Source organism: Coturnix japonica, chromosome 2, assembly GCF_001577835.2.
Source record: "Coturnix japonica isolate 7356 chromosome 2, Coturnix japonica 2.1, whole genome shotgun sequence".
Taxonomy (NCBI): domain Eukaryota; kingdom Metazoa; phylum Chordata; class Aves; order Galliformes; family Phasianidae; genus Coturnix; species Coturnix japonica.
Genome location: NC_029517.1, coordinates 37,562,591 through 37,579,738, shown reverse-complemented (window position 1 = coordinate 37,579,738; position 17,148 = coordinate 37,562,591). Strand labels below are relative to the sequence as shown.

General features: G+C 48.0%; 1 long non-coding RNA gene across 1 annotated transcript in view; it reads left to right on the top strand.

Annotated features, from left to right (window-relative positions):
* Positions 1–643: 643 nt before the first annotated feature.
* The window catches only part of LOC107309254, a 53,807-nt gene continuing 37,302 nt past the window's right edge, over positions 644–17,148 (top strand). The window contains exons 1-2 of the long non-coding RNA XR_001553131.2: positions 644–862; positions 1,896–1,947. This is a non-coding gene — a long non-coding RNA (uncharacterized LOC107309254). The remainder of the gene's footprint in view (positions 863–1,895; positions 1,948–17,148) is intronic.

The following is a 17,148-nucleotide window of genomic DNA, read 5'->3' as shown; positions in this document are numbered from 1 at the left end:
TAGCAGGAAAAACCCAGCTTCGGGATGGCAATGAGCTACGGGACTGTAGTTAAAGGATTGCGGGGAGAACCGAGGGAAGGGGAACCTGCGAGGTCAGGGGAAAAGCCTCACTGCAACGCGAGCCTCAGGCAGCCGAGTGACAGCCGACACACGGGCAGAAAGGCTGCAGCCGAGGAATGAAGATTGAAAGCGCCCACAGGGGAGTTGGGGGCTCGCACGGATTTCTGCTGGCAGGCGGTGATGTGGCCGCAGTGCGTGGCCCCTTAGCCCCCATCCAGAAGGGCGGCAGTCCCAGAAGAGGAGCACAGAGCCCGAGGGGCACAGCGGCCCGAGACCCCCCCTCCGGGCACTGAGCTCCTAAAGAGCAGAGCGAGCACGGCCGGTCCATCTTTTAATTCATCTCATTCCATCACGGGGCGTGCGCACCGCAACCCCCATCACCGGCTTTTACCTATGGGGTCGGGGGGGAGGGAGGATGCTCCCGGCCCCCTCCCGCCCCATTTGCCCCCGGCTCAGCCCTACGGACACCATTTTGCGCAGGGCGGGGGGGGAATCGGGGCTCGGTCCCGCCCGGCTCCGCAGTGGCAGCGCTGCCCCGTCACCTGACCGCCGTGCGCGCGCACCGCACCGCGCACCGCACCGCCCCGCATCCCCTCCCATCCCGCGGGGGCGGGGGGTGCCCGGTATATACGGCCCCGCCGCCCCCGCCCCTCCTGCCTCCTGCAGCAGGGGAGGCCGCCGCTCGCCGCCGAGCCGCGCCCGGCCCCGCAGGTGGGCGAGCCGCAGCGGGGCCCCCCTACGCCGCGGGGTGCGGACCTGTTGCGGGCGGCTCCGCTTCTCCCCCCCAGCAGCACCGGGTCCGGTGAGCAGCGCGTTGGGGATGGGGGAAAAGTTTCCGCAAGTGGCGGAGGTGCCGCGGGGGGAGGGGGCGGCTCGGGGCGGGGGGCGGCCGGGCAGCCACACCGCGCTGCGGGAGGGGCGGGCGCTGCGGAGGTGCCCCGGGCGCTGTGTTCCGCGGCGGCTCCTGTCGGAGTGTTATTTCTTAAGTTATAATCCCCCAAGTTGAGCGAGCATCGCACCCGCCGCTCCCAGCCCCGCGAGGTGCGGAGCGGAGCACGCCTCGCCGCTCGCTCCGCCGTGACGGCCGCGGGATGGTCGCGCTGCCCACGGAGCCCCATCCGTGGCGGGGCACTGCATCGCGGGAAGCTTCCAGAAGCGAGGCGGCGTGGCCGTGGGCGTGCGGCATGCGCCCACCTCCTGCGGCCATGGCTGCGGTGCGGCAGCCCCGGGAGGTGGCACGCAGAGCCCCGAGCACGGTGCGGTGCGGGCGGCGTCGGGCTGTGCTGCTTCATCGAGGTGCTGCCAAGCAAAGCAGCCGGCTGGGAAGTCAAGGGGAAAAAAAAGAAGCAGAGGTGGGGATGCTTGCTTGTAACAGTCGTTCCTCCTGTGGTACAGCGAGAGATGCGTGTGTAGCGCTGCTGTTACTGAGCCCTGTGCAGTTCTCTGACAAACCAGGAACTCCTCCTGCTTGAGGAGAAATGGGGTGTTGGAGGAGCACGTAGATTTCCAGCATCACCTTATGGATGCTGCCCTCCTTCCTAGTCGCCACACCTCACCAAGGTGTGAAATACCTGCTTTAAAGCTTTCTTATTTCATTTTTTTCCCCCCTGAAGCTCTAGCATGAAGGGAGTGGTTACTCATGGATGCGCATTGCAGGTGTTGCTTCAGCTCCTTCCTCTCGATGGTTCTAATGTTAAAATGCTCGGCGTGCGCCTCCTGATTTGCTATGTGCCTCACCCTGTTAAAACAAGGTGACATTGGGGATGGTTGCGGGTCTGGTGCCTGATGGAGACGTTTGCAGGGCCGCAGTAACACCTCTGCTCCTACTGTTGCAGGTCCCAAGATGGCAGCCGCTGCCTGGCCCCCTCCTGCGTTTTACTGCAACGTGTGAGTACCTGGCAAGCTCTACTGTTGGTGCCTTGGGGTCGGGGAGGGGGTCTCAGCAGAAGGATTTCTGTCCATTTTTAACTAGGTGGGTTGGTTGCGACGAAGCCAGACTGCGGCACATTGCAGGTGTTTGGCATTGGGGTGGGTAGCGTGTGAAGGACTCCACGCTTAGTGCCATAAAAGAATAGCAAAGATGCACCCGCGTTTCCAGTGCTCACATCACCAGCCCCTATTATTTCAAAACCACAAGTGAGATGGATTTCCATTAACTTGTGGCGGCGCTTTGGCCTTCCTTGAGCCGTTGGGATGTGGCAGGTAGGTACCTGGGGATGGCCTCAGTGCTGCTGGGGGCAAATCACAGCACATAACCAAGGTATGGTAACACATATCACTTGTTTTGTGAGGAAATCATGGCATTCATGAAATAAGAATGCAGATCACCTTACCGTAGAGAAGCATCTGCCTGTCTGCAAAGGGTTGGCCATGTTGCACTGCAGGTTAAGTCGTTGCGGGTTAATGGGACTCCGTCAAATAATACACAATGGAGTATTGGTGTAACAAGGAACTCCTCGCTGTGCCTGCATCTCTGCCTACACAACAAGCCATGGTCCTGAAAACTCAGTTCCGCAGAGGAGCGTGGCGATGTCTGGAGATGCAAGCTCAAATTTAAAAGACACTGCAAAGGGGAAAACTGAGGGGTAACCTATCAGGTGGGCTTAGGAATTGATGGCAGGGGTGGCCAGGCCCGTCTGGTTACCTTCCCTTCAGCACATCCAGCTGAATGATGCCCTGTAGGACTGGTGCTAACATGGCGTTGTTGGCTTCTCTTAAGCTTGCCTTTCAAAGGACAAATGAGGGCTACGTGTCTTGTTTTTCAGTTAAACTGGGTAACATAGTCCAAGGAGAGCGTGGTACTACCTGAAATTGCTGTGAGAGTAGAACATGCTATCTGCACTTTGTCAGTGTCTGTGGTATTTTCTGATAGGATGTATTTGCTATTAAACGCTAAGATAATGTTGCCTGTAATCATTCACATAAATAGCAATTAAGCAAATCTCGATGTTTTTCCATGAGGAATTTGCTGCTCTTATGAATTAGAAGGTTAAATTCACGTGTTTAATGAAAGTTTTATACCTTGAATTTCATGAAGTTTTTTAACATGCTTTCCACATACTGTGCCTTTGTGTAGCGGTGCCAATATATATGCATGGTGCTGGCAGAGGAAACAATAACACTTAATTTATTTTGACCACGATGTGCAGTATGTCACACGGAGATGGAAGCAGGCTGTGCTTTGACAAAGGTAGGGAGGAAAATCCTTGCCGAAGATACTCTCAGGAAGAACAACTAATGTATGCATCCACGTTTTAGGGTGTGGGGGAGCGGGTGCTTTGGAGGAGGGTTATTTTTGCTGCTGGTAATTCATCATTTGTTGAGAGCAGGTTTTCTAGTTTGGGAGGGAGGGGTGGGAGGTGTCATTGCAAGAAAAGGTCAGTGCCGTTCTATGCCTTCATTGTTTCATTCATGCGATTTTCCTTCTCATCTGACTTGCCGAGGTATTCTCTGGGAGGGAGAGGGGAGGGAGGAAAAGAGCACGTTTCTGAGATGCACGCGTGTATTAGAAGGGATGCTTAATTAGGAGACAGTAATACAGCCCTGCAGCTTGATGGAGTGAAACCACGGCAGTCCTGAGTCAGCTGGGTGGGGCACAATGCAGCGCTAACTGTGTGCCTTTTGTCTCATAAAAATGCCTGAAACGAAGTGGTTGTCTGGCGGCCGGCATCTGCCTGACCTCCGAAAGGCAGCAAAGTTAATGAAGGCATCGCTGCCCTGCACTCTGCCGGCCCGATGCTGTACCGGGGAGCCACAACTCGTCCGCCTGCGCTGTGCCGCAGCACGGCTGCCTGGAGCTCCGGAGCTTATTGATGAAATTACTGTTAAAGCCTTGAGCAAAGGGCTGCTTTCCCTGCTGCTTCTTCAGGTTCCTTTGCCTGTGAGTGCAGTGAATTAACTTTGTGAGTTTCACGGGGTTGCTGGAAAATAGGAATTCCTGAGCTGCGCAGTAAGTCTCCTGTATTACTGAATACTTGGAATTGCTGGGGAATCGCAGCCAAACCCCGTGCATTATCTGAGTTAAATGTGGACATTGTTTAAAAACCTCACTTAATGGGGTAAAGCTCTGCTAAATGCTCTCGCTAGGAAAATGTTGGGGCTTTTCTAAATGCTGAAAATACTGCATGGTAATGGAGGAATTTGTCGCATTCCGTAAGCTGGGTGCTTACGAGGTGCTGTTGTCTTAAAGCTCTGGGATGTAGAATTGAGTGAAATAATCCCAGATGTGCGAGCAGCTAGTTATTTCGCTAAATTTGCGGCGATATAAAATGTGCAGCTTCTGCAAGGCTCGAGGAAGCCTGCACCTATTGAAAAACCGCATTGTGTGGGAGTCTGACGGAGAAGATCATCAGTGCGAGGGGGATCTTATGTATTGTAAGGTATCCTGCGAATAATAAAACTAATAATCGTGTCAGCTTGCTCGTCCATTAAATGTTTAATCACTTCCTTTACACAGGATTGAGGGGTTTCCCCTAGAAATTGATAGTTGCTTTTGGTGCTTGGTGACAGCTTCGCCGCCGAAGTGCAGAGATCTGCGGTTCGTACTTTCAGCGGAGACAAACAGAATTTAATTTGCATGCATCGAAAAGAAAATGGTGGCTTCGCATCTCTCGGAGGCTGAATAGGAAACTGATGTGGTGACGTCCTAAGGCTGAGGCACTGTTCTGCAGGGAATAATGCCCACGCTGGAGTGTCATCATAAAATTAGACCAACTTTAAAATGAGCGGTGAACGTTTTGGGAGGTGGCTTCTTTCTGCTGAGCTTTATATCTGAATGTTACAATGGGTGTCTGCGCTAACAGAGCCCACTCAGAAATTTAAATGGGGAATTGGCTACGGAGGGAAGCACAAGTGCTATCCAGGAACTGATTTTTCTGAGCTCACTCTAGGATACTCAGTGGTAAGATGAAGAAGTGTGGATGGTGAGCGGTACATATTTATCATCTGTGTGGTATTGATCTAGATGAAAAGGAAACAAGTAAAAATCAGCGTTTTAAATAGAACTTAAAAAATGAATCTGTAAGATTTTGAAACCTGTAATCAGTGTAAATTGGAGGGGAGGGATTGTGGGAACTGTTGCAGGAGGAGAGCACATGCTCTGCTTCTTCAGCTGTGCCTTTAGGAAAGTCATATCGTGATGGAGAAGATAAAGTGGCTACTAAATGTACTGGGTTTCACATCAGCTAGTAGCACTGTGAATTGCACAATGTAGTTCTGCAGACCAGCGGGCTGCGCCTGTGCTTTGTCTGAGCAGCAGACCCATTTGCAAAGCTGTTTGTCACACTGTTGTATTCATTCTAATAGAGCTTATATGGAAATATTCCTGCAATGCACCTAAAGAGAAGACGAATGGCAGCGTTTATGGGAGGTGGCAGATTGTAACACAGCGTGTGTGTGGGGCGGAGGGACGGCCCGCTCCCCCTGCCACGGGGGGATTGGTGTGGTTTTGTTTAAATACGGTGCATGTTACACCAGGGTAATGTCAAGATGAACACTCTGCTTATGGACTCTGGGTCCTGCCCCGAGGCAAATAGTGAAGATGGTTTGTTTGCCAGGCTGGTCTTGCTGTGTGGGAAAACAGCTGTGAGTGTGTTCTTCCTTCTCTTTAATTGCTTGTCTCACAGATAAGTCGACTCTGATTTGAAGTTTCACTGGAGGAACAGTTTGGCTTTAACAAACCAATAGAATTCCTGGGTTTAATCTTACTCCAGCTGAAGTCCCACTTTATTTTATTATACTTAAACAGCAAAACTATCTATTTCAAAATGAAACATCTCACTGAACTATAGCTGATATTGCGATTGCTTTTATGGGCTTGTGCCGTTCAACCTCTGTAGCAAATACAGTCCTTAGCAGTTCATCAGTATGCTGTCAGTTTTGTGTGAGCTTGGAATTTCCCTTTTTAAAGCAGAAGGGAGTAAAACATGAATGAGGAAAGGGAGGGTGGAAGGAGATTACTTCCCCCCCCCCCCCTCATTGATGAAGAACTACTTTCCCTTCTGAATAGGTCAGATTTCTCAATCTTCCTTACCAAAGGACAGCGCATGAAGGAAGGCAAGGGCTTAGCACGTGATGTGGGTTAATGCAGAGGAGGGTGCAGGGCTGGACCAAAGCTGGTGTTCTGATACACTGTGAACCATCCTCCTGTGTCCTGGTATCAGGAGGCTGCAGCCTGCTGGAGCCACACTGCTGAGGTGTCCCTGGTGCAACAACTGACCTTGGGCACAGAGATGCAAGCCTCCCTCCAGCACTATCTCCCAGCTCAGAGCCAGGCAAGGCAGTGGGGGTGCTGTTGGAGGTGCTCTGATGTCTGGTGCTTGTGAAGGTGCTTGTGGTCTTCTAGAGAGAAATGCAAAACATGCTCCTGCTTTTTAGGGCTGAAGTGGCTTTGAATTCCTATTCCTCAGAGCCACGTAGGTTCATCCACAGACCAAGAGTCATGTTCTCAGAGAAGGTTTGATCCTCAGGTATCAGTACTGGAGTCTGCATGTGGGTTCACGTGCAGTCTTCTGCTGGGGGGAAGAAAGGGCTTTTCTCTGAAGTGGAAGCGGTGCCTGGTGATAGGGAACCACTGTGTTCCTTCCCCTGAGAAGGGGCTGTAGCATTGCATGGAGCAGGGCAGCTGCAGGGTGGATGCAGTTTATGGCTGTGAGTGATGCTCCCTGTGCACTGCACTCAGTGGGAAGGCTCTGCAACCCTCTGGCTTTTGCCCCTGGACAGCATCACTTGCTGGATTATGGAGGCTGTCATTTCTCATTGCTGTCTCTGACTGTCAGAGACAGTCCAGCACTCCATACAAAGCTGTGGGAGCACGGTGTATGGTTGAGAAATACCTTTCAGGGCTGGCAGGCTTTAAAGTAAGAAAAGTGAGTCCAGTTTGCAACTTTTGAGTCCTGACCTGGTGGCTTGATTTGCTCCATTAGTCTGCTGCTTTTTTGCCCTTGATGCCTTCAGGTGCCACTACAAGGTGGTAGGACTGTCACCTCACAGAGGATGAACTGCACAGACTCACTGTTAGCGTCACTCAGGAGTGATGAGCAGTCGGGTGCCCGCTGTGCACCCTAATCTACTTCTTGTGTTAAAACACAGGGGCTTGCTGTCTACTCACACAACACGCAGCCTTCTGGAAAGCCTAGTTTTCCTTCAGGTGTATTTTCAGCACCATGGAAACAACTGTATAAATCTCGCTGGCTTAAGAGTAATCAGCTGCTTGTGTGTTTCTTAGCAGACATCCTTCCCATGTTGCCCAGTCTGGGATGTCACAGGAGAGGTGCGGACCTCAGTCTTTCTGTGTGAGCCTTGCTTCCTTCAGGGCAGGCCTCCTTTGGAGCAGGGGTCTGTGGGAGCCCATGCTCCACAAGCAGCAGTAGCACCAGTTGCAGGAAGCTTCAGGAGGGATCTCTGCCCACACCCTGCCTGAATTATCATCAGGACACTTGACAGCAGTCTTAATGCGTCTTGGCTGGTGTGCATTTTCTTACTGCTTTTGTTTAATGCTTTGTTGGTTATTTGGAAATAGTATCATGGAAGTTTAAGGAGGCTGTATTTCTCTGTGTGTGCAGTGCTGAGGCAATGAGAGGATTTTGCTGTGCTTTGTGATGCAGCATCCCAGTGTAGCTCAGGGGCACAGCAGCTTACCTTTGTTGGTGTGTGTGGCTGTCGGATCATAGTGTATGTTGGATCATAACATATCAAATATCAGGAAGCAGCAGAACAAAACCCTTTCTTAAATATAAAAACCTTAGCAAATCTAAGAGGCTATAGAATTACTGGTATTGTGAAGGAAATCCTGGCTATGTCAAGCTATTCCCTAACCCCACCTGCCCTGAAGCTTGGGGTGGTAGGGGGAGTGGAGAACACTGTTCTTGAACTGCACTGGGGACAAAAGGTGCAGCTGTGGTACTTGAGGAAATGTAGGACCGCAGGGCTGCCCTGTTGGCTTTCAGGATGCCTACAGCTTGCCTGGGGGATCTACATTAGTGCCACCACCTTGTGAAGAGCTTGGTAAGGGCAGTTGGGATTGCTGGGAGCAGCCTTACTGGGTTTCCTCTGTATGTCTGCGAGTAGGAAATGGCAGTGATGCAGGGGATGCTTCTGATGGGCAGGAGTGAAATGGGTTGTGTTGCAGGTACCTGTTCTCACATTGTCTGCGTCTTGCCTTGTGTCGCTTGATGTCTTTCTAAATAGATCAGGTCAGTAATATACCTCATCTGCATGAATGTGCAAAAGAACTGTGCTTTGGTGTGTTCTGCAGCTAACTTGCAAGGTGTTCTGGCTGTGTTTCTGTTCCTGGGAGAGTGGGAAGGCAGATGCATTGTGGCCTGCAGTGCTCCCTGGCTGGTGTGAGGGGAGAGGCAGGAGAGTCTGAGTAGAGCAGCACAGAGATGGCCTCTCCAAGTCAGGGCTTTGCTGGGGTGAGATGGGAGTGTGTGCCCCTGAGCATCAATGCAGGGATGTAGTGCTTTCCTTCTTCATTAGGCATTTGTTTGCTTTGGGGCTCATCCTCTCCATCCTCGTGTCTCAGGGTGGGCAAAGCCACCCTTGGAGGCTGAGCCCCATCCCAAGGGGCTCCTTGTTCCCTGCACAGGGCACCCTGTGCTGACAAGCACAGTGTGGTCCAGAGCCCCATCCCTTCCTTCCACACACATGGGGAGGGAGTTTCAAAGTGCTGCCCAAATGCAGCGATTTCTGAGCGTGAGAATCCCTAATATCTTATTTCAGCAGAGAAAATGCCTTTCCGTGTGAGCAGGAAGGCGGAGGGTGTAAGGAGTGCGCTCAGTGAGGATTGAAGGGTGTGGCTCAAGCATCAGTAACAAATGCTGGATGGAAGAAAAAACTGCTCTTTGTTCTGCAGTCAGGTGGGCTGACAACTCTTCTCACTCCATCCCTAGCATGCAGAACACCCAGCACAATTAAGAGAATGGGGAAGGCTCGGTGTTCTGAACCTGCCGTATATGCAGCAAGCATGAGCTTTCATTCTGTGGTCTGCTCCCCCCCCTTTTTAAAAATAAGCCATTAAGTTGCAGAGCTCATCAGTATCACATTCATTGTATGTTTCATGCTGCTGCGTTATTCTGATGGCGATGTTTTGTGTGCTTCACATGGCTGCATAAGTTAAAACTCCGTTGCACTAAAATATATGCTGTCCTTGCATGCGACTGGAATTGGCTCAAGGAGTGCATTAAGCGTGTTAGATGTGTGTGTCTGTACATGTGTGCAGTACAGCAGATCAGCTCATAATGACAGTCGTGCTAATTAGGAAATAATTTGAAAGCTGCTCCTTCTAAGCTACTTGTATCTGGCAGTTTTGAGTGCTCTTTTAAAAATAAAGTCAAGTTCCTTTTAGGTTTATTTCTTTCCTTAGGTTGCTACAAGCTTAAAGGAACAATTTGAGTTTAAAAATGCGCTGTCCTCTCTCTGCTTTGTTCTGCTGCTTCAAGTTGGTTTGATGGTGTGACTGCAGTGTTGGTTTCCCCAGCAGGGCACTGGAACAAAAACAAAAACTTGGTGTCTGCAGCTGATGGCAAGAAACTAAACCTGTGTTTAGTAAGTGCATGCTACCAACTTGGTTGTGAGAATCAAGTGGGAGCGAACCTACAGAGCAATAGGAAGATCCACATAAAATGCACTCTTCTTCCTAAGTGAATCCTTCATGTTCAGGGTCAGGAATATAGTTGGCTTTTTATTTGGTGTGTCTGTACCTACGTGTGTGTATTTTCATGTCTTCTGAAGAATGTTGTATTTCTTCTGGGGGGGAAGAGAATCCCACTCACAAATTTACATCTTGTGACATTTCTTATGGCTGTGTGCTGGCTGATGTACTGCTAAGAGGCCAGCCCATCATTTCTTGGTAAAAAGAGCCTTTCAGCTCGGTTACCTCCTGGAGAGAGCTAATTTTCCAGCAGTCGGGCTCGATCTGGATAAGTAATTAGAGCGCGCGTGAGAGAGATGAAGATGATGGCATTGGCGCTGCCTGTGATTCAGTTAATACAGTGCCTGTGATGCCGTGGCTGCGGCATGGTCTCTAGAGCTGCAGAGGCGAGTGGCAACAAAGCCAATTGCTTGCATTTGTCTTGGAAGAATTAGCGGCACTTCTCATTCACACGCCGAGCACCGGCGAGCAGCTGTGGCATGCATCTGCAGCGCAAGGAGGTGATGCTCGACACATTCGTGCTCCCCACACCCGAATATGCCAAAGCATCATCGTGCAATTGATTGTGGGGTGCTGCCGTCCCGAAGGAGAGCTCGTGGTCTGCAGCTTTGTGCTGCGCAGAGGGGCGTGTGTTTGATTTCCTGTTAGGGTCATATAGCAGATGGGATGGAGTCTGTTTGGGCATTTTGGGGCTCTATAAACGCCTGTCTGAATTACCTGGATGCAGCACTAAACTGGGGAGGAGGAGAGGGCTCTGCTCCCTTCAGTGTGGTGGCTCTTAGCATCGGCAGAAGAAACTGAGCTAAAGCAAGCAGCATTCTTGTATTATCTTGGAGGATGTGTTCTTTATCAATGCAAACTTTTTCATCTCCTGTGCAGGGCCATTAAGGGGTTAAAATACATCTTAGCTTTGTTTCATGCCCAGTGGTAACTCGGTAGCATTTACACGTGGATCAGATTAAAATAGGTCAGTGTCTTCAGTGGCAGGTCCTTTGGCACTTTGGTGCATGGCTGCACCTATCTTGAGGACGGATGGGCCCAGAGGAGCTCTGTGCATTAACAGAACCACAGCCTAGGGATACTTTGGGATCAAAGTCCTTTATTCATCAACTGAATCAAAGGCTTGACAGGGAGACTTTGTCATCCAGTCAGCCCAGATAATACTTTTTGAGGTGACGGATAACTTCTGCTGAAGAAATAAAGCCATGAATTTACAAGCACAAGGAACACGTGAATGGTATGTGTTTATTCTATCTTTACAGCGCATCCTTTGCATTAAAAATGCATATATGCTCAAGCTGGAATCTTTCAGCACCTGATTAAAAGGAAAATCATGCATTCAGGAATTTCCTTATGGCAGGAAGCCTTTGTCTGCCCGTTTGCTTTACTGCGGTTGCTGGCTGCCTCGGATCGATTTTTGGCTACCAAATCAGTGTGTTGGGGCTGGGGGAGGTGGGGGCGCAGCTCTGCAGTTGGTGGGACCAGGGAGCAGCCCGCTGCCTCCAAGTATGAGGCTTTTCATTGTGTTTTTCCTTTAGCTTGGAATTTCCATATTATAAAGAGGAAGAGGCTTCTTTTGATATAATGGAGCCATTAACATCTATTAATAATGCAGACAGGGTAAGTAGCTGGAGTTGGTGCTCCCCAGGGGCCTCGTAAAACAGATGTGCACTCTATCTTCCCGGATTTGATAGCGACTGGGGTCGAGGGGGTCGCTGTGGCTCCCGTCGCTTTCCTTTGGCAGCAGTTCTGCTCCAGGCACCTCCATCCCTCCTGCAGCACAGCCTCGCTGCCTCTGTGCCGCTTGTGAGCTCAGGTGCTGGAGTGGGAGCTTCGCTTGTGTTTGTAGAAGGGTAGGGGGGAAAAAAAAGGTAAGCATTTCTTCCTCCCTAGCAGCCATGCGTTGCTTTCTTTTCTGTCTTGTATTGTATTGTAATTTTCTCATTGCTTGTTGGTCTCCAAAGCTGTGCTAATATATTGCTGTTTGTAGTGCATGGCAGAAAATGTTCATTGTCAGAACAGCATGATGATGTAGGACTTGAATGGTGAAGGTTTAAGGTTGCCTTAAAATAAAAAGGGGCTGTGGCTGTTCGCCCTTGTGTGCGCTTGTATGCCGCTGCTGTCTGGGTGTCTGCATGTAAATGTGGAGGTATGTACTGCTGGAGGCTTGTTGGTGGGTGGAGGGACTAATCCTGCTGCTGCCTGCAGGTCCTTTGCAGCTGCTTACAGCAGACCTGTGCTATGCCGAAAAGTTTAGGAGCAGAGGAAGGTCATGTACCTCCTCAGGAAGGAACAAATGGCAGTTTAGTAGTTTTCCCTTCCTCTTTTTTTGCCTATTACTGTGCATTACTGTGACTGTGCATTACTGTGACTGTTAGGTCTCGCACTGTGAGGGCTACTGCATTGTATAGGGAAATACAATTTCTTCCATTGTCCCTGCAGTAACACCCACAGAATGGGGCTGCGTCTTTATTGGCAGATAGGCAGATCCACTGGGTGCAGCAGGGCATGAGCAGGTTGTTCAGAAGTGCTGCGTAAGCCGGTCTGCAATTTCAGCAGGCAGCCTTCAGAGCAGGGCAGGCGGGCCTTGTGTTCTCCAGATCCATTGGAAAACTCAGAATAGAATTTGCCTTTGACTTTCAAAATGCTCTGCTGCATTGCATCCTGTGTCCCGAGGTGCTGTGCACCCCTGTGGATTTGCACCCATATGCCGGGTGCTTTGCTCTGTGCCGCAACTGCTGCCAGAGCTGCGGCACGCTGGGGGTGGTGTGCGCGTGATGGTCATCTGCTGCATGGCGTGTGTGACGAGCACAGGGACCGCTAAGAGTTATCCTTCGAAGAAATATTTTTCACTAAACGCTGTCCAAACAATGTAAGTGGAAAAAATAAATTATAAAAATGTATACGTGAAATTTTGAGGGGTAAGAATTAATATTGTGTTGAGTTACTCTGCACGTTTACATGCATTTTCTACAACGAGATCCAGACTGTACTTGCAGATAGGTGTCTTTAATGCTGGATATGTAGAACTTCATAAAAAATGCTGTAATACTGACGTGTGGCAGGCTGGAAATGTGTCCAGTTTACAAAACATCTAAATTAAGTAATGTTTGTTATTCTAATACAGCTGAATGTGCAAATAACTTCTTGAAAAGCTATTGTTCGTGGGGAAAACTTGCTGCCTGTTATTTCTGGCGGTTGTTTGCCAAATACAGGACACTCGCTGCTGTCATTGTGGAAGAGGTCAGTAAGGTTCGGAGCTGACAGGTTCAGAAGAGCAATAAGCTCTGCTTTTAATGAGGTACTCAAATCAGTGTTTTTCCATTTGTATTTTGCTCATTTATAATGGCTTTGGTAGATGCTGGTATGCGTTTGTACCAATCCGTTATGCTGAGCCCATGAAAGCAGCACACGATGCTACGGCTGCTGTTGGTGCTTAATCATTACTTCTCTCCAGGCTCTGAAATAACCCCTTTGGAAACAGTGAGAGACCTAAACATTAACCAGCATAATACAGGTGGTAGGGTATATATTCTATAGGTTACCTATTGTTTGGTCTCACTTTGTTTTAATGGGTTGGGTTTTTTTGTTTGTGGCATTGTAGCTTACTTGAGCACTCCTGGATAATCAATGGCAAATTTTACATCCAAACTGCAGTTCAGATGTGTAATAATTAGTGTTTTAATATCCAATTCCAGATAATGATTGAAATTATAGAAAATTTCTCTTCCTCAGTAAGTTTATCTGTGGAATGAAGAAAAACAGTATGTGGTGCTGGCTGTCCTTAGTGTGTGTTTCCTGCTTATTTTCCCAGAAGGGGGAAGATGCGCACTGGTGGGTAGTAGGAAATTGTATTTTTAAGGACTTTGTGTTTGTCTTGTGGATGATCAAAACATTTAAGGCAGAATAGTGAAATTAGAAATGAAATCGTATTTTTTATTTGACAAAGTTCCTTAAATGAACACGACTAGAAGTCGGGCTTCTGCATTCTTTGGGAAACAAAGGAAAGATCCTCTTTCCTTTGTTAATGGCATTTATCATCGTTAACTCATTAATTGCTGAAGCAGAGATGAAATGTTGGAGGGATTACGGATATTCTTTGTTTAAAATTTACATAGGTTCTTTGAGGCGTGCGTGTGTGCAGATATTTTGTAGGTAATATGCATAAAAAAAGTGTCAGCTGCAGGCATTGTTCCTCTGTGGTATTCCCTAAAATCTCCTTATTTCTATGCTTTGTGTTTTTAACACTTTCTGAAGAAAGAACGACAATTACAGGGTTCCTTTTTTACCAGACCTTGGGTGCGTCCTTGTGTAAAATGCCAATGGCTTTGTGAGGAGTCCGTGAGAGCAGAATGGGAGGTATTATAGTGGTATCTTACATGATGAGCCACGATTAGACTTAAAAATACATATATGAGCTGTAATCTTGTCTAAGCAATTTTAATGTTTTGAAATATTGGCCTTACTGTGATTGCCTTCAAATCAGGATCTCTTGTGAGCTGGCATAGAAAAATATACGAAACTTAAGAATACAAATATTTCTCTAAGAATGGCGCTTTTGTCTAACATCTTTAGACAGAAGATGCATGCAGAATGCGAGGAGCGCCTTTTCCCTGTTCTTAGGGCAGCGTAGCGTTCCTGTGTGGCAGTCTTCGCTTTTCCAACTCCACTAAATTCCTTTCTCACTGAATTTTAAAGAAAAGTGATTCAGTGAACATCTTACTTTAATATATCAGGCTCACATAGTGCTTAGAAATCCACAAGTTGCACTTCTTTCTCTGATTTAGCAGGGGAAAAAAAAAAAAAAAAAATGTCTATGTGTTCCTTGAACTCCAAGAGTGAAAGCATTCTTCCTTCAAGTCTTCTGCTCTTTCGAGATGCTTCAGAGGTCTGGCCATGCTCCTTGCTATAGCTGCCTGTGATCACCTCCAGTGTGGAGATGAGGGGAGGGACAGAAACTGAGCAGCTCGTGCTCCAGACCACCCACACTGATTGCAATGGGAGAAACTCTGTATTCAGCAAAGCAGGATAGTAAATATAGAGTGAGAAATCAGGGAAATGAGGTAAGTTATAATTAGAAAGAGGGAACTCGCATCAAGGGGAATTCTTTTTGTATATGGCACAGCTGAATATTTGCAGGTAGAAAAAATCCTGAAATGTATATGTAGTATTTACCCATCATAAATAAAAGTTTGTGTCAATCTTTTGACCAACCAGTCCCAAAAAGAGGCCAGTACCTCTCCAGGTTGTGGCTCTGGTTTCATTCTTTGTACTAAAAGCTCAGAGTGGTGGAGTGGCTTTGAGGGCTCCCTGGGATTTGTGTGAAAGGAGTAAATTTGGTATTTATTGAATATGCCTGGAAAGGCATTTGTGTACAAAAGAGGGGACAACTACTGATGAATTATGCTATAAACCACATGTAGCTTGTATATGTACATGTGATAAATGCCTGTGTTACATACCCATGTCCACTACATCCATGGATGACCCGTTTATTTGCCTCCCCAAGGACTGCTGCGGGTACTGCAACCCCCCAGCCCTTCTTAAATAAAATAAAACCTGCCAAGGTAGCAGGTTTTGCTTCTTGCTGAAGTGGTAAATTTTCCCCTCCACTGGTCATGCCTCCTTGGTGCTTGTGAGGTGTTTGAAGGTGGCAGGCATGTTGCAAGCAGTTTGATCTGAGCAGGGGAGTTGACTGTGGGGTGCAGTGCCTTCCCCTGCCCAGGGGATGAGCTGGGAGGGCTGGGGGAGATGCTTTGGGAAGAGCTCCTCATCTTGCTCCCTCTTATCTTGTGAGTGGAAGGAGTTAGGAGAACGTGAGGCAGTACCAACCTGCCTTTGCATTTTGCAGATTCTGTTTCATTAAACACGAGCTGTAGTCGTTTTGCTGTGACCTTCCCTCAAGGACACCTATTATATCAAAGGTATAGTTTTCTTCCTTGAGGAAGTAATGTAGCTGACCCTCCCTCCTGCTTATTTTATGCCCCAGATCCTCATTTCTTTGAACACCAACGTATCTTTATGTTTTTAGACTGCAAATGCCACATAGGCAGATTCATCTACTGTGCATGACAATTATGTGTGTGTGAAACTCTTCATTAGCCTTTGTACTGAAGAAAGAAGAAAATAGATGTCACAGACAACTTTTCTGCCCAGCTTAGCTTCTGCAGCAGATGAGTGGGAGTTCTGAGGTACTTTCCAGCTCTGGAGCGGCAGCACACTTGTTCTCAAGTAAACCTCACTTCCAGTGCTAGCTGAATGGGGCCTGTAGCCATTGTGCTGAGCTATGTCAATTCTGACTGTACCCCCAGACTGGGAGCAGGGCCATCCCAGAGTCATGGGCTATCCCAGAGTCATGGGCTGGGTCTCCAGGCTTATTGAGCGTTATGTGTATCTGCATTGTTTTGTCTGCTGGCATTTATCAGTTACCTTCTAAGTTATGGAGTAGGGCCCAATCCTTTGTAAGGTCGTGGCTCTGCAGTAGAAGTGTTGGAAGTTCTCAGCTCGTCATTAGAGCACTTGTGTTTTCAACTCTTGCTGAATCTCAGTAACAATCTGTGCTGATACCCCATACCAGCCAGCAAGGTGATGCATCATTTTCTGCTTAAACACTAGAGTTTTTTTTCTGAGTATGTGTTGAAGGCTCTTTGCTCTCAGAGTTGAACTTTGAACCATTTAAAATTCTTAAAACATCTAGGAATATGCAGATTTTTCATATCAAAAGTCAAATCCGAGAGCCTTTTAAATACCTAATTACTCTATAATTGACTTGATTAGGCAAATATTAACTCTAAGTGACACTTCAGTGACATCAGCTGTGACAACAGAAGTGACATTTCTGAACTGCCTTGTTTTTAGGGAGAATGTTGATCATTACTTTTTTACGTGTCTGTGTGGAATAATGCTCATAGTCTGTTTGGAGGAGCATGGTTGGTAAGCTTCACGTGCTGACTGTATGCAGACATGTAATGCATAAGCCGAATCCTATGGATTTCCGTCAATCTATTCAGATTTAAAGATACCTTGAAGTAGTTCTTGACTCTGGATATCAGTAATGTTCAAAAACATGAAGAACCACCACCACTCTTCACAGTAAAGACCATAAATAAGAGTTTCAATGGTCTAAGCATATGAATAAGAAGCATATGAATAAGAAGGAATAAAATCCGTGCATTGTCCTTTTTTAAATTTTTCCTCCTTGTTTGGTTATATCTTTTCAGTTCTGCTGTGCAAGCACTTAGAACAGCTCCTCTCTCTAGATACTTACTGTTCTCCAGACCCTGGGTCCTGTATAGCATGATGACTCCCAGGCAAGATGGATTTGATCATCACTGCAAAGTGTTATGCAAGTGTTTGCTAGGCTCTGCATGAGATCTTGGAGTGTCAGTATAATAGAGAGCGAGTCTGGTTTTTGAGCTCATATTCCAGCAGGTTTC